Here is a 26537-nt window from a genome sequence, read left to right on the forward strand (position 1 = left end):
AAAAAAAATGAACAAATAAAGAACAAAGTTAATAAGATGGAACTAACAAAATCACAGTGGAAATAAATGAAATAGATAGTAAAAAGACAAGATAGTAGAAAAGATCAATCAAACTAAGAGCGGCTTTTTTTAAAAAATCAACAAAATAGACAAACTATTATCCAGAATTACCAAGAAAAAAGAGAGAGGACTCAAATAAAAGTATAAATGAGAGAGGAGACATTAAAATTGATACTACAAAATACAAATGGCCATAAGACACTATTATAAACAATTACACCTCCATTGACTGGAAAATTTAGAAGAAATGGATAAATTCCTAGAAACATACAACCTACCAAGACTGAATCATGAAGAAATAGATAATATGAACAGACCAATTACTAGTAAGATTTAATCTGTAATCAAACCACTCAACAAAGAAAAGTCCAGCACAAGATGGTTTCACTAGAAAATTCCGCCAAACATTTAAAAAGGAATAAATACCATACACAAAATCACCTAAAATGAATTAAAGACTTGAACGTAAGCTCTGAAACTGTAAAACTCCTAGAAAAAATACAGGGGGTAAGCTCCTTGACATAGGCCTTGGCAGTGCTTTTTTTGGATTTGACACCAAAAGCAAAGGCAACAAAAGCAAAGGCAACAAAAGCAAAAATAAACATGTGGGACTACAACAAACTAAAAAGCTCTGCTCAGCAAAGATAACCATCAACAAAATTAAAAGGCAATCTTTTGAATGGGAGTAAATATTTGCAAACCATATCTTCGATAAGGAGTTGATATCTAAAATATACGAGAAACTCATACAACTCAATAGCAATATAACAAATAACAATTTAAAATGGGCAAATATCTAAACAGACATTTTCCCAAGGAAGATATGCAAATGGTCGACAGTTACACGAAAACGTACTCAACATCACTAATCATTAGGGAAATACAAACCAAAACCACAATGAGATATCACCTTATACCTTTTAGAATGGCTATTGTCAAAAATACAAGAAATAACAAATTCTGAGATAAAAAATGGATAAGAGGGAACCCTTGCACACTGTTAGTGGGAATGTGAACTGGTATAAACACTATGGAAAACAGTGTGGAGGTTCCTCAAAAAATTCAAAATATAACTATCCTGTGGTCCAGCAATCCTACTTCTGGGTATACCTAAAGGAAACGAAACAATCTAACTTCTGGGTATACAGCTGAAGGAAACAAAATCATTATCTCAAAGAAACATTTGCACTCATGTGTTCAATGCAGCATTATTCACAACGGCCAAGATATAGAAAAACTGTGTTCATTAATGGATGAACACACACACACACACACACACACACAAATTATTCAACCTCTAAAAAGAAGAAAATCTTGCCATTTGTGACAACATGAATGAACCTGGAGGGCATTGCTAAGGAAATAAGTCAGAGAAAGACAAATATTGCATGGTATCACTTATATTTTGAATCTACAAAAAGGTAAAACTCATAGAGAAACAGAGAGTAGAAAAGTGGGCTGGGGATTGGGGGAAATAGGGAGAGGTTAGTAAAAAGGTACAAACTTTCAGTTATAAGATGAATAAGGTTTGACAGTCCTAATGCATAGCATGGTAACTATTGTTATATGACTATTATTGATAACACTGCATTGTACAATTTAAATTTGCTGAGAGTAGAATGTAAATGATCTCACCAAAAAAGAAAAAAAAAAAAAAAAAGAGGTGAGGTGATGGGTGGGTTAATTAACTAGAGAGAATCCTTTCACAATACATACATATATCAAATCATCCCACTGTACATTTTAAATATCTTACAACTTTGTCGATTATACCTCAATAAAGCTGAAAAAAAATTTTCTTGTAAAACATAGTTTCATCTTTAATGTACTGGAATAATATTACATAGCAGATCTCATTCTCTTTACCTTTTTCATTCTATATCTCATTTTCAAAGTTTATCCATGTTGCTGTGAGTACTTCTTGCTCCTGACTGCCGCAGCAGAGTCCATAGACAGCATCCGCCACAGAGGTGCTCCATCTCCTCATGAACACAAGTCATCCACGTCTTCACGTGTACTTAAAAGAGGCTATCCCCAGGAATGGGATTACTGGGTCATGGGGCACAGGAAGACTTGACTTCACTGAGGACATCCAGATGGCTTCACACAATGCCTGGATTAGTTCATAGTTCTGCTAGTTGTGAATAAGGGTCCTGCTTCCCCACATCTTTGCTAACACTCAATATTATCCAATTTACACCCAGATTTAGTAAAAATGAAAAAAGTGCTTGTTTTAATTTACACATCTCTAATTCTTAGTGAGTTGGAGTCATCTCATCTATTTAAAAAGTCAGTTTCCTTAGGGGTTTTTCACTCATTTGGTATTGTGATTCCTGTCTTTTCCTATTGACTGGAGAAGTTCCTGGTATGCTTTAGACATAAATTGTTTTTCAATTCTGTACATCACTAACATCTCTTCCCAGCTGACCATCTCTTAGTGAATTCTGTCTATGGTGCCCTTCCACAAACATAAACCCTTAATGTTGATGTAATCAAATATATCAATTGCCTAATGGAATGTATTTTACCAACCTAATTTCTTTTCAAGTTAAAGACGTAGTCTTTTTTTTTTTAATTGAATCGAAGCAATACAACCTAATTATTTGCTTCACAGCTAAAGGGGTTCTGGTGCCATATTCTCTATCCCTCATCCCTCAGAATTAAAGTAGGGTATGTGAGTGGGTAGATGAGGGAAGCAGTTAAATCTGGTTTTCAAATCCTGGATCTCCTATTTACTACTTGTGTGAACTATACTTTCTGTGCTTTTGTTTTCCTATATAGAAAGTAGAGAAAACGTAAAGATGCCTGGAATAGTGCCAGGCCTGTAGTACTTGCTCTATAACCATTCTTTCCTTTTTTCCCTATTATCTAACCACTCATAAGTAGCACTTGTGGCAATAATTTCTGGGGCGATCAGAACTCATTTGTTTATTGCTTCGCTTTGTTTGTTTTGGTGCAATCCTAAACCCTTCTGAACAGTTTCCTCCAGTTTTCCTTAAAGAAGTCTTCCTATGCTTAATCTCACGGGAATTAGATTAAACAAACATAAGTTTTTCTGATCATTTGTTTAAATACTGGAGAAACATGTGCTTGGTGCCTGCTATACACCTAGGTACCTCTGCCTGAGCTATAAAGAAAAAATCAGAAAGGAGAAGAAATAAAGAAGCAAAGACAACACATTAGATTCCTATAGAAGTTATGCCCAACGCAGCCTAGGGAAGGGGGTCATTCATGATGGCCAGTCTGCTTCTTCCGGTTTTCAACGTAAGCTTAAAGAGTATTCGATTTGAATGTATCTTGAGGAAGATATTCCTAAAACCGATCTCACTCGACTGATAGTAATTCTCAAGCTCATATATCAGAGGACAATGTGAAAGTCCAGTTGACTGAAGCCAGGAGTCTCGGGCACTTGGCCATTAGAGCAGCGGTCCTCAACCTTTTTGGCACCAACGACCAGAGCTCCTGTGAGAATATAATGCCTGATGATTTGAGGTAGAGCTGAGGCAGTGATGCTAGCACTGGGGAGCAGCTGCAAATAGAGATGAAGCTTCGGTGGCTCATCCACCGTTCACCTCCTGCTGTGTGGCCCACAACAGGCCACAAACTAGGACCAGTCCATGGCCCCGGGGTTTGGAGACCCCTGCATTAAGGGATTCCAGGGCATTTTCAGTGTGATCGACCTCATAGAATCAAAGTAGCAACTAGCCTATACCCAGAAAAAGGCCTGGGCAATGCCTTCACACAAATCAAAAGTGTGGAGAAAAAACAGAGTGTGGGTCATACTGTCAGCTGTGCAATTTCACAAAACACTCTAAAAGCAAAGAGTAACACATGCTGAGAGAAGCAGGAAGCCTGGAAGGGTGTTGTCAGTACTCACCTGACAAGCTGCTTTTTCTGGTCCTATGACTTAACTCAGTGACTTTCAACCTGTTTTTATACCTTAATATACATAATAAAGGATATTTATATACGAGATATATTCTCATACACATACTTTCCAGGTAATTGACTATTAATCCACACTTTTCTTTCCCACTCAAGAAAGCATATCAGAAGACAAGTAAATGAGAGTGGTATTCAAAAAACAATCTTAAATGTTCGTTCTTTAACTGTTAGCAGAGAAAAATTACTTATGATTCATCTTGAAGTCAGCATGACACCAGATCATAACAACTAGATGTGAAATTATTAGTTGAAACTAGTAAAATTAATTGAAAACTATTGACATAGTTCATACTCACTGAGCCTACCAGCTGTCAGCCATCTCCAGCTTAACTTTTCACTCATCTGTAATAGTAGCTGTCATTTGTTGATCTGTACTATGACCCAGTTATATAAAATACTACCTTCCATCACATGAACTCTAAAGGGCAAGTATCACTATACTTATTTTACAGATAAGAAATCTGAGGCTCAGAAAGGTTGTTATTTTCTAAAGTAACACAGTAAGTGGTAAAACCAAGATTTATATTAGGATAGTCTTATTTCAAAATCAAAGATCCCAGCCTTCTCTCTTCAAAGTTGAATCAACCTTTAGCAGTAAAGTTCAGACGAATGAGGTGTCTTGGTCAAGGCCAGCCCCCTCACACGTGCTAATAATCTACTAACTTTAGAAAAACCCCACTCTCAAACTAAGTCACTCAGAAATTCCCAGTATTCATTTCCAGAAAATCTCCGATAAAATGGAACTCCTTCACCTGGAAATAGTGCAACATTAACTCCTTACTATCCATGATCACGTCAGCATAGAATCTGTTCAGCAGTTAGGGTCATTCCCACAAAAGGCTCTGAAGAAATGGAAGAAGTGTTCAAAGGAAGGCGAGAGGGGACTCCTCAGTGTCTGGAGCATAGCCAGGATTACAGGAACAGGCAAGAAACAAGAAACTCTCCTGCTGTCCACGAAAGAGAGGCAACTGCAATTTATGGAGTTCTTACCATGTTCCAAGGTGCACTGACCATAGATGTTTCTCAGTGTCTTTTCTAACTTTTACAAAAGCCATCATCTCCATTTCTCTAGGAAAAAAAAATCTGGGAGGTTAACTTTTTTTTTTCTAAGCTCACACTACTGTAAAATAGCAAAGCAAAGACTCTGAATGCAGGCTGTGTGATATCCACAACCCATCTTCTTCCACTGCAGCCACCTTCTTTAACATTCTGTCAGGACAGACTATCCTTGAGTCCTTGAGCGCCCATCCCTGAGTATGTGGCTGACCAGCATTCTGGGTTCCAGAGTTCTGAAAAAGTATTTTGTTTCCTCACTGGATACAACATGAAGTCCTTATCATTAAAAACAAACAAACAAAAAGCTCTAAATATTCTTGTCATGTTTGGGAGCAGAGATTAATTGGAAAAGTGAATACTTGTAGTAAACTAATTGATGCTCTCTTGACAAAACGCAATGCTTTTAAATATTGTCCAGTGTTTCCCCTTATCCTGGCATGAAATATTAATGTGACTGCAGCGGCCACACTGCTGCTGAGTCTGAGTCTGAGGCCAGGGGGGGATAAAATTTGGTTTCCTCCTCATCCATATCTCAGAAGACCATTTAGTAAAAAGTTGAAAAGTGGGATGTGCCTTTGTTTGGGGATTCTCCAAAACAAAGAAGGCTTGAGTGACAAGTACTTAGAGTGGCCTTTCTCTTCCTCCTCTTTCCTAGGTCTTCTCCTCATCTCTGGTTCCAGCAGCTCCAGTGAAAAATTTTGAATGAGGCACCTACAGTGGTCTGGCCCAGGCCAGAGGGAAAGACACCCAGAGCACTAGTTTCAGGAGACAGACTCCAGAAGACTAACTGATCCTAGCATGAAGCTAATGGCTGTCCATACCCTGCCAGCCCAACCCCTCTCCTCTACCCCAAGAGCCCTGGTCCAAGTCAGGGCTTCTCCACATGTGCTCCTGGACCATTACCTGCATTAAAAGCTACTCAATATGTATCTCTGGGGTTATTCTTAGGATCTGCATTTTAACAGGCTCCTCCACAATTCTTAAGGAGCAAAAAAGTTTGAGAACCACTGGGCTAAGAATTGGGAGAGGTCAAAGACAGAACAGCTGTAGCCTCAACTGAGAAAATCTTAAAATCTTATACAGTCAATACTCATTACTCATGGTAGTTATGTTTTATAACGTTATAGTGAACACCATTGCTCCTAAAGTACAGAGCCTCTGGTCGACATTTTCATCAACTGATATATACATAACCTTATTTTATGTGTGTTTCTGTTTAAAGACATCCAATTTAGTCTTATATTGTTGGCACATTAACATTGAACACACATCCAACAGTACATAACTCGTGCCTGAACAAAGATTGTCTCACACACGTATTCTCCCCATAAGACAAACCACAGCCTTCTAGCACTTGGGAACACTAGACAACATTTCAGCACTATGCTTGGAGACCATATTAAACCATAAAATTGCCAGCAAAAAGTACTAAAAAATGCAAAAAAAAAAAAACCATGGTACTAATTAGATTGTGAAAAAGACACTTGTTTAACAGTATGAGAGCTGAAATTAAAAGGCAGAGTCTTGTCTTGTTCTACCTCGGCTGGGAACATGCATGATGAAAGACTCAAATTTTTCACAATCCTGTGCTTGCCTGCAAATGACCATGAAAGCAATGCAAGTTTGATTTTGAGGTTATAACGAAATTTTAGGCAAATTTGCAAATACAGAATCTGTAAATAATAAGATTTACATATATATGTATATATATAATTTACAAAATTCATTTCACATGCATTATCTCTTTTGTTCCCACAATAACAACTCTGGAACTAAAATAGAGTTATTTGGCATTTTGATTCTCAACATCCCAATGACAGACTCAGGGCCCGAAGAGCTAGGACACATAGCTAGGATTTTTTTTTACTCCAAGGCCCTTGCTTTTTCCACTGTACAGTAGGAGGAAGACAACTGCTGAGTCTCTGTCAGATGCCAGAACTATTCAGCCAAGTGGAGATATCTCAGAGAAATGTGTTTGCAGTGGGGAGCTGGTATAACATGCTTACATGGAAGAATTAGGGACAGCCAGAGTGGGCCTAGCCCAAGGCGCAGTCCGGGGCTTAAGGACTATTTCCACAAACCGGGCAAGTGTGCTGTTTATGTACACTGAGATTTGCTCTGATATATTTCGGTCAGAAGGCAAGCATTGATTGGGGTCCACTGGATGCACTTTACTAGGCAATGAGGCAAAGGAGAAGCAGTTCCAGTTCTCAAGATTAGAAACAAGTAGGGAAAAAAACATGATATAAAGTAGGTGATCCACTAAATAGAGCCATTATAAGCTTGAGTTGAGAAAAAGATAGGTGGAGAGGTTGATTTTGAGATGCTATTTGAATAAAAGGGAGAATTTTGTCATATAAAATAGAAGAAAGACTATTCCATATATTTAGGACAACTTGGGCAAGAGTACTAAGGTAATGACAGTCCTGAAGTATAGTCCTAGCTCTGTTATTTTTCTAGCCATGAGACAGACGTTCAGGAGTTGATTTAACCTTTCTCAAGCTCAGTTTACTCATCAATAAAATGGGTATTCCGTTTAATTCAGATCAACATACTTTATTTGGCAGAAGTCAGCAGTGCTAAGACCTAGGGATTAAAAAGCTTCAAAGTGTATTTGATACAGTTTATGCATTCCAGGAATAAATGTAGTTTGGGAGAGAAGGCGCATAACAAATAGACCATTTCAATACAAACTGATAAATGTTAGGAAGTGGATAGGTTCTCTAAGAAAGCATGATCTTGGAGCAGGGATGTGGGCAGAGAGAAACTGTCTGGAAAAGCTGGCCCTAGAATTGTAGAGGACAATAGGAACTGGACAGACAACAAAAGGGGAAGGCAGGTGACATCTCAGGAAGGGCAAGAGCAAAAACTCAGAGGTGTGAGACATTGTGATAGGTTTTGGGGACTATGTTTAGTTAAATTTTGCCGAGTCATGTGGTGAGAAGAAAGTGAGAAGAAAATGGCTGGAAAAGTGGAAAACAGCAAAATCCTATAAGCATGAGAATCCACTGAGAAGTGTTTTAAGCAAGGGAGTGATATAGACAGATTTATTCTTTCTGAGATATTCTTCTGAATGAGGAAGAAGAAATTGGGGTGGACAAGTCTGAAGGTAGAAAGACCATTTTCTGGTTGTAATAATCCAAGCAGATGCCTCATGTGTTTGTTGTAGAGAACCAATGGAATTATGCATGTAAAAGCACATAGTATGAGAAGCAAACAAATATAAAACAGTAGTTTCCTTATGAAAACAGAAAATGTTAAGAGCAAAATAAAGTGGGAAGATAAGAAAACAAGCATGCAAGTTTTACTGTAAGGAGGGATGTGCTAGCAATGATATCACACAGGGAACACAAATTCTTGTAGTTGGAAAACTTTGAAGGTAGGAAGAAGTTGACACTTGGTCTGAAAAGTCAGTGGATGCTCCTGGAGGTGGAGGAGTGGTATGGTGTAGATGATGGGCAGTTCCAAGCATTGTAGAGTCAGGGAAATGTTGGAAGTCAGCAAAGAGGTCTAATAATCCAAATATGATTTGCTCCATTTCTACTAGTATAAGAAATTCATAATTATCTAACAACTGTGTCCTTCATGATAAGACAAAAATTTTCTTAAAGAGCAAAAGCTAAAGCCTTAAAGAAAATAGGAGAATCTTAAATTTGGAAAGAACTCTAGAGAGGCAGTAAAATATAGTGGGTAGAAGCACAAGAGCCAGAGACTAGCTATCTAGAATTAAATCTTAGCTCTACCATCTCTAGCTGCATGGAAAAGTTACTTAAACCCACTATGCCTCATCTACAAAATAGGAATAATAATACTTACTTCTGAGTTATCATGAGGATTAAATAAGTTAATAAAGTGCTTAAATTAGTTCCCAACATATATTAAGTGCCCAATAAATGTTAGAATATTTTTTATAATTTTATAATATAAATGTATTAATTGTACCACCCACTGAGGTCTAGAGAAGTTGAAGTAACCAACATCTGAGAATTTTTTATAGCCTTCATTGACCTGCATATTAATAGCAAAATCGTGGTAACTTTTAAGTCTGGGAGATCAAAATATGAGCAGCATTAGCTTCTGCACTGGAATTGAAAGGGATCCAAGAAAAAGAATTAATTTTAATTGACAAGACTAGAGATCAAGGAACTAGAGGGTCAAATGGTGACCTAATCTCTGCATGGAAGGCAGGACCCAATAGTGTGCAGACTCTGTAAAGCACTCCCCCAAAAAGGGCATTGCTCACCATCTAAATGTTCACCAGGAAATAGCAGAGTTGGAGAAGGTCAGGTGGCAGATGGGAAGGTGTGGAGAGTTACCTTAGGAAAGGAAAACAAGAAACCACCTATTAGCTCTGCTGTGTTCTGGAATCTAAGGAGTGGCTGGCTCCTTTTGAGTGTGTCCTCTCCTTTCCCTCTCTCTCCAGCACTAGTCTTGCATTTTATCTTCTAGCAGATGGCTGCAGCTGGGATGGCATCATCTGTTGCTGCTCTTTCACCTTCTAGCTTTGGCAGGAGCAGTTGGCAAGACAAACTTGCAAGGTCTGTCAGCACCCAGTAGTATCACTATCTGTCAAACTTGTAAAAAAAAATAAAAGAAGTCCCAAGGCAGAGGAAGTGCTGGTGACACTGGTTGCAATCCCCGGAGCCTGCTTGATTCAAAATTATGCTTCACTCTGGCTCTTCTCATGGGATCAGAGGCAGAGAAGGAGCTCAGATGTGCTCATTTCCCCCGTCACCCACCTTCAGGAATGAGGACCTTTCTTATTGGTTAATACAGAAGCCCAGCTGCAAAGAGCAATTGGTCTTAGAAATAGGAGCTACACTGAAACCCAGAGGAGCAATTTGAAGGAACAAATATGACATATTAATCCCTATCTTCTCCAGCCTCACTCTGCAAGATGAACCCCAGCCTGGTAGGACTCAATCCTCCCCAGGCTTAGGGGTACATTCTGAGCCTCATTCCCCTCAGTGAGTGGAATCTGTGTGAGCCCTGGCCAGCCACTGGCTATCACAGGCTGTATGTAATTTTTTGCTGGGTTTGCCCAATCTTAGGAAAAGAAAGTTGCTGTGGTTTTCTATTTTATACTTCCATGCCCTGTAGAAGCAATATTTGTCCCCTGAACCTTAGACTATTTGGACTAAGTTTTAGGTTGCTGTTTAGCACTTGTCAGATTCTTTCTTTGCAGCCTGTCATCCATACCAGAGCCCAACCAGAGTGAAGATATATCCATCCTCTTAATGATGACTATCATCCCTGCATAGTTTTTACTGCCATGCCTGCATCAAATGTCAGATACATTGGATACTGAATCAAGCTTGAACTGAACCCTCTGAGAATTTGCGATTTAAATGAAAGGTCTGTAGCTGTATCATCACCCCGACTCTTAACCTACATCTTCCTTACCACTTCATCACCTCTGCTGAATTACTACAGAGAGGTTGCTGCTAACCATAAATCACTCTTCCAGCCATCATCGGAAATTGGAAGAGACATAGCAGTTGAGGATTGAGAAGCCAAGGCTGAGAAGGCTAGTATTTTACCAGTGATCAAGTAGTGACAGCAACTGAAAATCTATGGGAGAAACGATGTGATAAATTTTGAAGAAAATTGCTTAAATGAAAATATATAAAGGAAATAGAGGAAACACTATATTTAATTCAGATGACTCAATCATTGAATGTCGAACTGGTGCACTATTCTAGAGATTAGTCCCCACAATGGATTTAGAGCATGTAGTACCCAGGAAGAGAAGAGGAGACCTGGTCAGGAGGTGGTGGGGAAAGCTAACAGAAATTAAGATAAACTCAAGGACAAAAGATACGGCATCTTCTTGGGCAAGAGAAATGGTAATCAGACAACACATCTGAATAACAAGAGTCAAATACAGTCTAATTCTGAACAAATAACAAGGTGGAAGAGAATGCTTCTATTCAAAGTAGCAATGTGAGCACATATGTCTATCTCCTCATTCCAAAGATTCTGTTGAAATGACAAAAAGAAAACATTTTTAAAGAACAAAACCATAACAGTACTACAAAATGATAAAAAATACAATCAATAGATTTAAAATGTGGACAAATTAATAATGTCTGGAAATCCCTTGGGTCAGAGAAGTCATAGCAAAGAAAACATATGTCTAACATGACGAAGGAGAGCACAGCTCTTCTCAATGGGCTCCTTGGAGAAGCTCTAAACTCAAAGCAACTAAATACAATGAGTCAGAGAGGCCAATGGAGGCACCATCAGGGTAATTAAATTAAGAACTACATTTGTAACAGCTGGGCTGGTTAGGCACCTTTCCATCACCTGCAAATACAGAACATCTGGCAGAAGAGCTTTAGCTCCCAGTCTCAAGCTCTGATAATAGTTCTCAAAGAAAAAAGGTGGTCTCCCTAGGAAGACTTCTTAGTATGGGTTTGGAGCCTTGAGAGAGGGGAGAGATATATCCTTTCCTACTTCAAAAGATAATCCAGGACCTCTGCTTTAACAGTGGCCTGAGAGAATAATGAAAATAACAATGAAGAGAAAGAGAAGAGGAAAGAAGAGAGTAATAGTATACTAATGACTACTGAGCTCTAACTACAGTAGTCCCCCTTATCTATGGGTGATATGTTTCAAGACCCCTAGTAGATGCTTGAAATGGCAGATAGTACTGGACCGTATATACAGTGTTTTTTCCTATAAATACATACATACCTATGAAAAAGTTTAACATAAATTAGACACAGTAAGAGATTAACAATAAATAAAAAAATGTAACAATTATAACAATAATCTATAATAAAAGTTATGTGTTTTCTCTCTTTCTCAAAATGTCTTATTGTATTGACTCATCCTTCTTCTTCTTGTGATGATATGAGATGGTAAAATGCCAAATCTATTTGTGACCATCCCTAATCTTTAGTAAATGGCTTAAGGTCACTCATTTCAGGGGATCCCTTGCCGAAGGCTTTGTTTTCTGGAGCAATACATTGTCATCAGTCAGAATATATTTTGCATTCATGTCTTCCACTCATATATTTAATGGCTTTTCCATCTTGACAACACACTTATCATGCACTGTGGCCATAACCTTTGTAGTCTGAGGTGCGACAGCAAAACCAGCATGAAATTCTCCTTCTTCGCAATTTTATAGATAAAAAATTCATTCTTACCATAGATCTTAGCAACCTCAACATATAACTTTTTTCTTTCCTTAAGTTGAGAACTTTTACCTTTTCATGTAAAGCAGCAATCCCCATCTGTTCCTATGAGAATCTAATGCCTGATGATCTGAGGTGGAGATAGAGGTGGTGACGCTGGCTACAAATACAGATGAAATTTTGATTGCTCACCAGCCACTCACCTCCTGCTGTGCTGCCCAGTTCCTAACAGGCCATGTACTGGGACTGGTCCCAGCCTGGGGATTGAGGACACCTGACTTAAAGGAAGCATTTTACGTCTTCTTGTTGGCATATCAAAATTGCCAGCATTCCTACTCTTGTGCTTTGGTACCCATTATTAAGTAAAATAAGTTACTTGAACACAAGCACTTTGATACCTCAGCAGTCAATCTGATAACCAAGACGGCTACTAAATGACTGACGGGCAGGGAGTGAGTGTCTGTACAAACAGATGATTCACATCCTGGGCGGGACGAAGCAGGACTCGTGAGATTTCATTATACTACTCAGAACGGCACACAATTTAAATCTTATGAATTGTTCATTTCTGGAATTTTCCACTTAATATTTTCAGACTACTGTTGACCTTAAATAGCTGAAACCATGGAAAGTGAAACCGCAGATAAGGGGGGACTACCGTACCTGCTGAGCCCTGTTCTAAGCACATTTAATATATTAAGTCACTTGATCCTCACAATAGTATGAGGAAGTTACTATTATCATCTCCATTGTAGAAATAAGGAAGCTGAGCCAGAATAAGGTAAGCAGCATTCCGTGACCACAGAGTTAGAAAGTAAAGCAGTTAGGATACAGATCAAAGTACTCTGAGTCCAGAGCAACAATATTCACAGAGTTAGAAAGTAAAGCAGTTAGATCAAAGCAGTTAGAACAGATCAAAGTACTCTGAGTCCAGAGCAACAATATCCATTATCCCCAAGGAATAGCTTCCTCCTTCTTCTAAAAATGTAGACATACAGATAGGGTGTCAGATTTATCTCACTCAACATTGAAAAGCTTTATTTGTTTCAGGTAGATGCGGTTTATTCATTTCATGACCATATAACATTCCATCGTATGAATATGCAACTTATTAACCATGCTACATGTGGTTGTTTTTACAATACTACTATGAACATTCCTGAACATGTACACACATTTTAGTTGTGCATATATCTAGGAAAGGAAATGCTTAATCGCAAATATGTATATTTTCAGTTTTAATGGATAATGTCAGACTGTTTTCCTGACTGTACCAATTCACACTCTCACCAGTTTTCTAATTGCTTAATATTCTGCCCAACACTTGGTTTTAGCAGCCTTTTTCATTTTAGCATTACAAGTCTTTATTTAAACTTGTATTAATAACTTTAATGAGATTTAACTCATTTTTTCTATCAGATTAGGTTGTTTTTTTCTTTATAGATTTTCAACATTTATATATACATATACGCATATATTCTGGATAAGAGCCCTTTGTCAGCGTATGTGTTGCAAATAATTTCTCTTGCTCTGCAATTTGTCTTTTCATTCTCTTATTGGTGTCTTTTGTTAGAGCTTTTAATTTTACTTTAATAAAAATATTTCATTTGATAATTTAGCAATACTAGCAAATTACATATGCATTTTTTTACCCAACAAAACCACTATATTTGCAAAAATATGCAAAGATTTACGCACATGGTAATATACTACCGCACTATTTGTAATAGTAAAAGACTGAAAACACACAAATACCCATCTACAGGAACTGGCTGAAAAAATTATGGTGCAGCCACCCAATGAAGTACTATTTGGCTATGAAAAATGGACTATAGAATATTTCTGTATACTACTATATTGCTAAGTTTAAAAAGAAAAGTGCATATATAGTATGCTATGTTTTATACAGGAAAGAGTAATACAAATGAATATGTATGTGTGTGTGTGTATACTTACTTTTCCACAAATGACATGATAAACTACAAACTAATAAAGATTGATTAGTTAGAGGAACAAAACCAGGTGAAGGGGTCAGGGAAGAAAGCTCGACCTTATGTTATATTTACCTTTGGATCCATATTTGATAATCATAAAACACAATTAAATAAACTATAAAAAATAAAATTAAATTAACTGTGTAACTACATAGAGAGAGATTATTTCACGTGACTTTAAAACTCATAATTTGAATACATACCCTTACTAGGGGATATATCCTAAACAAAAAAAGAACTTCAAAGAATATTAAGCTATTTTAATAACATATTATTAGTAATAACATTAGGAGTTTTTCTCAAAACGTGCGTGTGTGTGTATGTGTGTGGTGTGCAGTGGTAGTAGTAGCAGTAGTAGTAGCAGACAATGATAATGTCAATGTTTTTAGAAACCAAGGTTTTTAGATAAGAGAAAAATATATATAAATATAAAATCAAAGAAGTTAAGTAGAACCTTATACTCCTAGCTATTAATTGGAACTTTAATGTGTTTTGTTTTTTAAATAAAAATCATAGCTCTATCCACTGAAAAGGTATAAAAACAACCACCAAATTGATCAAAGTAACCATATCTAGCATAGGAAAAATGGCTGATTTTATTTATGGGAAAGGAAATGAACAATAAGAACCTAGTAGTACCTCTAGTACCAGAAGAAAGCAAGTTACCTCTGAAAGACTGATACATGTCAAAGACTCAGGCATCTACTCGAAGGTGTCACTCTGGCCCAAAATGGGACAATGCGAACACCGAAATAATAATAAGTGTAGTATGTTGAAATACATTAAGGATGTTGAAAATCCATGAGTTAATAATACTTAAAATAAATCTCATTATCCAATATTGAAGACTGTTAGAAAATCAACTTATTATTCTGAAAACTGGTAAACCAAAAGATAAAATCAAGAATTAGTCCTGCCTTTTCTATATGAACTGTATTCAGATTAAGCAGTTGACAAAAAAAAAGTTCTTTACAGAAGAATTCAAGCTAACAAACGAAGAAGGGAAATTAAAAATCCCTGTTTTGCAAACTTTAATGAAATAGTGAATCTAGGCAAATTATCAAATGAATCCAGCCTGCTAAATCCATTATGTTAAAAGATGATGGAGAATTTTAAAATGAATGTATGAGTATGACAACTAAACTCACTGATCAATGTTAAAAATTACAAAGAAGAGAGAGAAGCATATATTATACTCCCATTATGTTGCAATGAAAATATACCAACTTGCTTTGCAAAATATTGAAACTAAATCTGATCAGTCTCTATAAAGCAAACTTATAGGAAGTGCAGGTATAAAGGAACATGCTAAATTACTCCACAGGAGTGCAAAATTCAGAACTTTGGGGAGCTTTACAGAAAAAGAACCCAATTAATTTTACAAATAATTTGCAAAGAAAAGGGGAAGGGAGATCTACACATTAAAACCCTCAGGAGAACCAGAGAGCCCCCACATGCAGACAAGCTACCAGGACCCCTCCCCTGGTTGCTCTTCTCCCTGCCCCCACAATCACCTAAGATGCAGACCTGATGAATCATAAAGTCATCCTGCCTCCAAGACTAATAAAAGATGGTCTCGCAGCCCAAAGAGAGGAGCCACCAGCTTGTGCTCTGATCGTCTGATGAAAAGGAAATCCTCCAGCATTTGGTTTTCAGGAGTTGAAAAATGCACCACGAAAGGATAAAGTAAAAGATATAACAACAAATGTTAGAAACTGATTCTAACTAATCAATTATGAAACCAAAAAAGGGGATAATTAGGAAAATTTGAACAGTTTAGATATTTGAGTATATTAAGGAATTGCAGTAACTTTTAGGTGTGATAATGGTGCTAAGTCTCTGATTTTAAAGATTCTTTATCTTTTAGAAATACTTATTGAAATACCTATGGATGAAATGGTATGATGTCTGAGATTTGCTTAGGAAGAACCCTGTGGGTAGGTGGTGATGGAGTTGGGTATAGATGAAACAAAATTGGTTATATGCTAATAATTGTTGAAGCTAACATCTACATGTGAAGGGTTAATATACTGTCTCTGTACTTTTTTATGTATCTGAAAATAAGTGTTATGTTAAAGAAAGAAAACTTTTACAGTTAGAACTTTTGTATCCCATTGTTGTTGGAGAGCTCAGAGCTCCAGTGACCAGGTTCTTGTCTTATTCCGTGAGAAAGAACTGAAGGGCAAGACAAACAGAAAGCAGGAAAGTGCAAGGTTTATCGAAGCAAAAGTACACACTCGAGAGGGGAATGCTGACAAAGGAGGGGGTAGGGGGAGGGGAAAGAGGAGGTAAGGGGAGTGGGCAAGGCAGAGGGTTGCGCAAGGATGTCTGGTTTACAAACTTTGTTCTCCTTGGAGGTAGAGCCAGGAAACATGGTACTGACATAACCTCATTGTCTCCTCCCAGTGAGAGAGAACTCAGTTTCCTGCTCTTTCTTCCTTATATGGTGTTTCCATAACTGTCAGGGCATCAGGTGCCTGATGGCAACCCAGTATTTGCAATGCAAATGAGACTATAATTATATTATAATTAGCCAAAAGCAATGTCTTAGCCAAAGATGATGGACATAAGGGGACATAAGCCAAAGACCAGTTTTGGCTTATATCCTCTCACCAGGGCTAAAACAGGGGGAGGTCTGAAGGAAGGGAAAAATTTCCAGAGCCATATCCTGGAGAGGGGAAGGGTGTCTCTGTGCTATCTATCCTGCCTCACTATGTAAGAAATATTTCCCTACCTGAAGGTCATGAAAATATCCTCCAATATTAATTTTAGAAGCATTATTTTTTGCCTTTTAGATTTAGATTTACAAATCATCTGGAATTAAGTTTTGTCTATGATGTGAGAGTTAAAATTTCATTTAAAAAAATTTTTTTCACTTTTTTTTCTATCCAGCTGATACCTAATTGATTTAGCAGAAATTATTTAAAACATTATCCTTTCTTCATTGTTTCTGCAATGTTATAAATCAGGTGGTAATATATGCATGGTTATGTTTTTGGACCATCTCACTTCATTGGGCCATTTGTCTTACTATTGTGTCAATATAACGTTCTTGTAATTTCTGGAGCTTTTTCATATGTCTTGATATCTAGAAAGAATATTCTCTCACCTGATTCTGCAAGAATGCCATGATTTTTCTTCGTCTTTTATAATTTCATATAAATTTTAGAATCAGGTTTTCATATCTACTTTAAAATCTACTGAGATTTTTATTAGAATTATCATTATTATTTTCTTCTTTCTTTGGATTTAATTTGATATTCTTTTTCTAACTTATTGACATGGAGTTTTCTAGTATTTTAATTATTACTTTTTAATAATTTAATTAATCATTTTAATTTTTCTGTATTTTCTTAGTAATTATAGGATATTATTAATCTTTAGTGATTACTCTAAATATTAAAACATGCCACCTATCAAAGCATAATCAAAGCACAATGTTTAATGTTAAATGGCACTTCATTCTCTTCCTGAACAATGCAAAGACCTTAGAGAAATCTCTCCACCCCTCTCATTATGTATTACAGTTTTGAGCATTTTAATTCTGTTTATTTTTAACTTACGGAGCATTATTATTGTTGTGTTAAACAATTATTTTTATTTACTTCATACTCACCCTTTTTGTTCTCTTCAATCTTTCTTACATCTCTTAAATCTAAAATCTTAAAGAATTCCTTTATTATTTCCTTTAATGAGAGACTAGGATTGATGAATTCTCTTAGTTTTTCTTTTTCTTAAAATGTTTTCACCTTTATTCTTGAAGGATATTTTTCCTGAATATACTTATCTTGAATGACTGTACTTTTCTTTCATAATTTGGAAGATATGTTTCCATTGAGTTCTGTTTTCCATTTTTCTGTTGACAAGCTAATTGTTCATCATTTGAAGAACATGGTCAATTTTTCTCTGAATGTTATTAAGTATTTATCTTTGTTTTTGTATTTACTCATATTCCCATGTTGTGTTGGATAAGGATTTAAATTTTTCATCCTTCAATTTTAATAGGATTTCATGAATCCATGACTTAATACTGTATATCAGTTTTAAAAGATTCTAAGTCATTATCTTTAAAAACGTTTCTTTTGCTCTATTGTCTCTCGCCTGTCTTTCTGAGATTCTATTTATAAGTGTTAGACTTCCTGGTTGCATTCTCCATATTTTACCTTTTCTTTTGTTTTCTGTCATTTTGTTTCTTAGTGATTCATTCTAGATATTTATACTGACTTACCTTTCTATTGATTATTTTTGTCAGCTACATCCAATCTGCTCTTAAACCCATCCATTGAGTTCTCAACTCCAGTTGTTATATTTTTCAACCCTGAAATTTTTATTTGGCTTTTCTTTTTTTTCCAAATTTGCATTCCTTTTTTATACTTTCCAGTTCTTTGACAACATTTTAAATCTTGTCTTCTATTTATTTCAATATAGTAAGCATGCTTACTTTAAGTTCTGTCTGTATATTAACTCAAATATCTGGAGCCCCTGTGAGTATATTTCTGTTGTCTATTTTCTCTGCTGGATTTTGGTCAGATTGTCTCATCTCATGTTTCTTGGTATTTTTTTGTGATTATGTGCTGTGCATTATAACTTTTAAAAAGTATAAATAACTAAGGACTAGAATAAGGTTTTCCTTTTCCAAAGAGGATTTCCATTTGTTTCTGGCAGTTCCATACATGAGATTATTGGAATCTGTGCAGCAGTCCCTATAAAAAAGCCTGTTTATTTCTAATTCACCTAGTTCACCCTTACCTGTAGAGTTTAGACTTTCCACATATAATCCAAAGTAGAGGGATTCACTAGGCCCTTATGACTTAGTAGTCTGTGCTCTACAATGTCTGTCCTACTACCATCAAGGCTTCCAAAAACTCTGGTCACCTTCTCAGACTATTAGCAGGCTTCTCAGGAATTAGCAGACATGTCTAGTGGGGAAAAGAGCTTAAAACAAATTTGGCTTTTTCCAGATCTTCATCCAGGAATTATTTACTGCCTTTTTAGTTTACTCACTTTTTTAAGTAGATTTTTTGCTTGTTTTTCTAGTTCTTAGTGGAAAATTTCATTCAAAGTGATGACTGCAAGTATGGGACTGTTTAATATAGTTTTAAAGTTTTATATTTTAACTACTAAGGCTAGACTAGAGTAAGAAAAGAGAAAATGCAATTTAGCACTTATGATTACTATCCCCTAAATTTAACCATCGTAAAGACAGGGGATTATGATAAAGTCAGAGGACCTCATGATAGTTATGTGTTGGACATCTCATGTCAGGAATGTATAATGAAAAAGATGGTGTCATCTCTGACGAAACAATGCTCTGAACAAAAAGGAACAAACGCTTAAGGTTCTTTCTTTGCAAGACTGATTGGCAGCTTACAGTTGTTAAAACAAGCAATCAAGAAAAAAGCTTTTGCTGTTACCATGAAGCCACCATTGGTAATTTTTTTTCATCAGAGAATAGCTTTAAAAACAAATATTTTAAGTCATACCTTCAGATATGGAAAAAAAAATCAGGGAATATAACTTTATAGCCACTCCCTACAATTTTTATATCAACTCTTCCCTGAGCTTACTCTATAAATACTACAGAATCTCTGATACAGGAAGAGGGTGGTAATACACACACACACACACACACACACACACACACACACACACACACACGCAATCCATATTTTGCAATATGGCATAAAGCAATAATAAGGTATCTAACTATTGGAAAATAGGAGTACATTAATTACAATTAGTATTATAGACTTTTGAAAATACATTTTTAGACCTGATAAGAGTGTTTAGAAAGGGTCAAGGTATAAAATAAATATAATTTTTAAGGTTTCATAAATACCACCAATAATTACTTTTTTTAAAAAGTCCATTCTTAATAGCAACTAAAAAGAAAAATATATGGGAATAAGCCCAACAAAAAAATGTGAAAACTTATATTGCTAGGGATATTATTTTTATATCTAGCCCTGGATTAAGGACAGAACTGTCTTTATTTGGGAAAATTATCTTGTTGAGTCACTGGAGAGAAGGGGAAACCATAGGGGCAGAAGTTTAGGGAAAAGGAACAAAAGGGATACCTGAACTGTTCTGCATAACAAATAGAGGCATTGAGGGATGTAAAACGACTGATAAACAAGGCAGGGTAGCCTAAGGGTTCTTAACAACCTGGGTGTTTAAGGTTCATTTTTGTGTTCCTCAATCTTTTAGCCAAGGTTACTGAATTTACAAATGCCTTCTGAGAGTAGATTATGTGTGAGTGAGCATATGAATTTGAGTGTGAGTGCATGTATGTGTGTGTGTAAATCATGAAATGACAGGTCTGTACCCAGGTAAATGGGTACAAAATATGCACAGTCAAAATAACATGGCTAATAATCCACAGACTGAATTTACTAGGTCAGTTTAGGCATGAGGTCAGAGCTAATGGTGACCATACAAACAATGATGTGGCAAAACACTGAACTTCCCTAAGTTATAGAACTGGAATCTGAGCAATGACTCATTTAGATTTTTAAGAAAAAGGGAGATACTAGGTAAAGTCAGGTCTTAAATGAGAAGACAAACTTCTAAGGAGCAATTCTTTCCAAGTTAACCTCAAGATTTAATATATTCCCAATCAAACACCCAACTGTGTTTTTAAATATTTTGACAAAATAATTCCAAAGTTCATCTGGAATAGCTAAGAAAAAAGTCTAAAAAAACTAATGGCCTCACTAGATGTTAAAACACTTTAAAGCTAATTAGTGTGGCACTGGTATGAAAATAGATGGACACTTTATATATAATCAAATATAATTCATATAATATAATGTAATTTCAGAAAATAAGAGCTAGTACATATAGGAAATTAACATAAAATCACAAATCAAGGAGAAAGGGAAGAGGCACCACTCATAAACAGTACTGGGGCCATTTTTTTAAGTATTTGGGAAATAAGCTGTTCTCATTCGATGTTATTTAAATAAATTCCAGATGGAATTTAGAAGTTAGATGTCAAACTAAAGCCTATAAAAGAATCAGAAAGAAATGCAGTTGAATATTTGTCTGTTCTTTAAGCAGAAAAGGATATTCTAGACTTAAATCTCTCAAAATCTTAAAATATTGACATATTTGACAGCATAAAAATATTAAATGTCTATATTTTAGATAAACCTCTTTGGAAATTAATCAAGAAATTACATATAAATATTACATTAAGTACAATGAAGTAGTAATATATCTAAAACCCATATAATTCAATAAGAAAATAATAACTTTAACCCATCTACTCCTAATAGAAAAAGGATAAAGAACATAAACATATAAGTCATGAGGGAAAATGCTAAAAAATATCTGAAAGACATTCAAATGCATTATTAAGATGACAAATGTGAAACTTTTAACAAAGCACCAATTTGTATCTACTTAAAAAAAAGTAATAGGATATTTTTAATTGAGAATATCTTCAACAGGTGAGGCTACAATGAACCAAAGACACAGCTTGGGAATATAAGCAGGTTCAACATTTCCAGAAAATAATTTTACATTGAATTGTATAGAAGGAGCTTTACGTTATAACAATTTTAAATCCAGAAATTTTCACATTAATGGAATTTATATTAAAGAAAAAATATAAAATACTAAGATTAATGCCCACAGATATTAGCCACTACGACATTCATAATAGCAAAACATCAGAAAAACAGATCTCGGCTCTCACCAATATAAACAAAAATATTATGAAATATTATGCAGCTTTCAATAAGATTTTTTCAAAGAAAGTTGAGAGACACTGAAAAATGCTAAGAAAAAAATATAAAAATTGTATGTGTAGTATAACCACAGCTGGATAAAATAATACTCATGGAAGAAAGAAAATAAAGAATGTTAATGATTATCTCTGAATGAAAGTATCATAGGTGATTACATTATTCTTTTAATGTACTCTGTAAGTTTTTTTCCTAATGTTGTATAATAAACCAGCATTTTTTAAAGAGATATTGTGTTTTATCAACGCAATTATACACCATTGTGTCAGGTACTTCAGTCAGAAATTTCTCCCTGTTGACAGCATGTAAAATGCCAGGTAGAGCCATCCTATAGAAGCCGTCACAGAAGTCCACTCCAGCAAAAGAAATTGGTGATGTCTAGTTTGTGGTCTTCTGGCCAAGTTGTTCTCTCTCTCCGGACTACCTGCTGGCAAATTCTACTGTAACCTTGAACACTCCCTGACCCTTTGCATATCCACCCAGGAAGAATTAGGTACTCTCCCTTCCCCACTTCCACAATACAGTACATATTCTGCTTATTCATGCCATGTTCTCATGGCAGGGTTTTCTATTCCATTAGATTCTAGCTCACTATACAAGCTCAGAAAATATTTTCTGAATGTTTGAGAACTTAAAGAAAGCAAAAGAGTTTAAAGCGTAAATCTACTCTTCCAGTGATATCACTGTAAATTCAATTATTAATTTAATAAACTAGTATTAATACCTCATTATAAAATGATTCAAAGATTAATAGTGCCAAATCTTAGTCCTAGAGAGGCCAGTAGTCTGAGAAAACTCAGATTTGTGAAGAATTAATTATATCAGGTATGTACAAGATTCTAGTCTGCAAAATGCTCCCTTCTGGGGTTTCTGTTATCTTTTGCTGCTAATGATCCCAGGAAATGTATGTGAACAAAACACGTGAATTAGTCTAAAACCACCTTTGTTTTCTGAACAGAATACTTAAGGGCAGAGACATGAAAATGAAGGGTAGCACCTTTTTTTTAATTCCCCCTAGTTAATCATGAAAGACTTTGAAGCTGAAAAGGGATTCAAATACAGTGAATTTTCAGAATGTGTATGGAAAGTTTTACTTTAAAAAAAAAAAAAAGAAAAGAAAAAAGAAATGTAATTTGATCTATTCACTGAGAAGTACTGCTTTTTGTCATTATCCCCTAATCAGCAGTTTTTCCCCAAAAAGGGTGGAATACATTAAAGCCAGTTCATGTCAATGGAGCCAGGGAGTAGGGGGCCTTATTACGATAATAAAAGTGCTTTAATTGCCAAGCTTGACCCCCTGCACATCCTATGAGAAAAGGAGACAGACAATATTAGATCCCCATTCCCTCTGCAGACACAAAACCAAAGGGTTAATTGTCCAAGGCCACACTCAAATGACAGTCAGAGGAAGGAAGGGGATGAAGCAGGTCTCTGACTCCAGTCTTGCCTTTTCTCAACCTTGAGGTACTGCTGCTCTTTGAGAGTGGACCTGGAATGGGGCAATGACAAGAACAGAGGACAACACAAATATCAGTAATACAAACGTTTAACAGCAACGGCACAACCGCAGTAAAGAGGCATCATCTGAGCCAAGATTCCGAAATACTTAGAAGCTTCTGAGAAAACCAAAGCATGAAGAAAGGAAAATGGAGATGGTGATCGACTGGAGGTCAGAAGTTCATTAAGACCCTTGCAAAATTTGCTCCAGCCATGTTGTCAGCATAAACAAGGATAACTGTTTCTCTGTCCAGTCTCCCTTCCTGACTGCTTTGTCTCGCAATGCTCAGCAAGACGCCATCGCCCTAACCAATGAAAGCAGCAGTAGAGATTTTAAGTGACTGTAATGGACACCAATGCACTCCGTACGTTCTTTTAGAGCTTACACAGCCTCGGGCTACAAGTGCTTGGATGGTTCTTTCCTACAAGAGGAGAGAGATGTCCAGAATATCTGCTGAACTGGCAGAGACTTTCCTCACAGATCTATCCTTGGGAGGGTCTTCTCTGCCTCACACTCTGACCTCTGTGGGTCTATATCTTCACAAAAGAGCTGGATGATTCTCTATCTTGGATTGACTACACGGATAACCTGTGGAAGGGGATAGGGGTAGAGGTACTATAATTGCTATTGACGTGCACCCATGTCTTCATGGATCTGCACTGGAGAAGGCTAGCAAACATTTCTCTAAGAACACTTGGCTATTATTGGCCATTACTAATTTTTAACTAATTTCTACAGGCTGGTTTGGCTATCATGGGGAATTCACATTCATTCTCATTCTCATTCTCTGTCTCTCTCTCTCTGTCTCTCTCTCTCTGTCTCTCTTTCTCTCTCTCTTTCTCTCTCTCTCTCTCACACACACACACACACACACAAACCAGATACATACCCACACATCTCCATCATTGATAGTCAAAACTCCTTTGGTCACAAATAATGGTAAAGTCCTATACAAAAGTCCACCCTTTGGAGGAGACATGTGACAAGTATTTAGGGTCACAAAGTAGAAATATCAGTACCCATAACCACCTGGCAACTCTCCTGAGAGCTCTGGAACCAAAGATTCATTCATTCTCTGGTCCTGTTCATCCTGAAAATCTGCCATGAGTCAGGCACCATGCCAAGTGCTAAGAAGACAGAGATGAAAGACAATGTCTGACCTGAAAGAGATCTCAATCTGGGAGAAAGAGATGTGGGGATCTCATAGAATTTAGCCAACAATCACAATACTATATGCTAAGAGCTTTGAGAAATAATAGCATGTGTTTATACATTTACTGAGTTACTATTATGTGCCAAACTGTATTAAGTTCTCTGTATATAATATCTTACTGGATCTTTTGGGAATTACTAACTTGTTTTACAGAAGCAGACACTGAGGCACAGATAGATTAAGTAAGTTGTTCATAGTCACACAGTTTGTTCCTAATGGAACTTAGGTTTAAATCTGGGTAAGGTGGCTCTATAGCCTGAGTTCCTTATCTGTTAGCTATAACACAGCAGAACAAATATAGGCTGAGAAGGATACACATGCACAAGTTTACACAGATTAGAAAATCAATGAAGTTTTCCCCAAGCTGCTGTGGAGAATAAGAAGTTGGGAAGAATGGAAAGGAAAGGAATTCAAAAAAGAGAGAAGCATAGGCAAAGACCCAGAGGCATGAGCCAGTGTGGAGCTTTCAGGAACTTAATATCTGAACCACTTTCAAATTTAAGTGGATCCACACACAAAAGCATTCTCATGTTTTTAGATATTTAAGTGGGTAAAAACAGAAACAAAATTTAGAATCAAGCAGTTGAAAAATTTGTCAAGAGACAGAGTCAAAACAAGAGGTTCTATCAGGAGAGACTTCAGAAACAAATCTAAGAAGTCTCTTTGTATGTGTAATACTTTGTATGTCTCTATATGAATTATTACTGGGGATGAATTTACTTCTTCATCCAGAGTAGCATCCACTGGTTGCCTTCACATCCAGGAGCATCACCCTCCAAAACAAAGCAAACATGTACAGTTACATAACAGACAGATGAATGTATAAATATGAAATGGTAAGGTGGTGAACACTGAGCATAAAGAAGCTTTAAAACCCTAAATTAAACCACAATGAAAGTATCCCAAGTTCCAGAGAGATAAGTCAAAAACAGACTGCCTGTAACCCCATGGAGGAGAAACAAAGCACTGATCAAAGGCCATGGAAAGACAGGCACAGCTCATGGCTGCCTTCCTTTCAATATTCACTTGAAACCATGTCTGACTGTGCTCATTTTCATCCTAATCCCTTTTAAGAGTTACACTTTGGAGATAAATTTTATGTAGTACAAAAATGACCTCAATCATATTAATATTAACCAGAGAGCTAGGCAGCCCAATGTTGGCCTAAGGGCCCAGAATACGAAAGGAAATTTTAAGATCCCCGTGTGTTTTCCAAAAAGAGCACTAAAGGAGTGAATTGATAACCAGACCCAGCTCTTCAGAGTGCCCCAAGGTAGTCAGTCACTTATACTTTTAAATGACAGTATTTAGAGCAAATACTTACAGAGCTCCTCCCATTCAAGGACAATTTTCCTGAAAACCTTCTGCTATAAAACAACAAAAATGTTAAATGAATCATTAAAATCATATTGTAAATAGGTCCTGTTTCTGGTAATAGGTTGTGCTATTGACATCAACACTTCTGCTGAAAACAATGTTAGATTGTATACATTCTTAAATCACTTTATAAGTGTTGAAGTACAGACTGCCAGGCTCCGTTAGGGAGAAAATTGAAACCCTGAAAAGTGAAGGAACGCTAAACTGCTTTTATCCTGAGAACATGGGATCTAACTAGACAAAGGTGACAGAAGTCAAGGGCAGGCCCGAATATAGGTGAGAAGTCATAAGAGCCTGTCCCACTTTAAGCTGGGCCCCCAAATGGCTATAATTTCTGGGTAATTACAAACCAGAATTAAATTCATAGCATCTTCCTCTAAATCCTACCCCCAGAGAACTGCAGGAAAGATTGCTTTGGAGCCAATCAGAGCTCAGAAAGAGAGAAGACAGAAGGTAAGAAGAAGGAAGGGATAGGAGGAAGAAATGAAGGAGGGAGAGAAGGGA

This window comes from Pteropus alecto, unplaced genomic scaffold (assembly GCF_000325575.1).
Source record: "Pteropus alecto unplaced genomic scaffold, ASM32557v1 scaffold188, whole genome shotgun sequence".
NCBI lineage: Eukaryota > Metazoa > Chordata > Mammalia > Chiroptera > Pteropodidae > Pteropus > Pteropus alecto.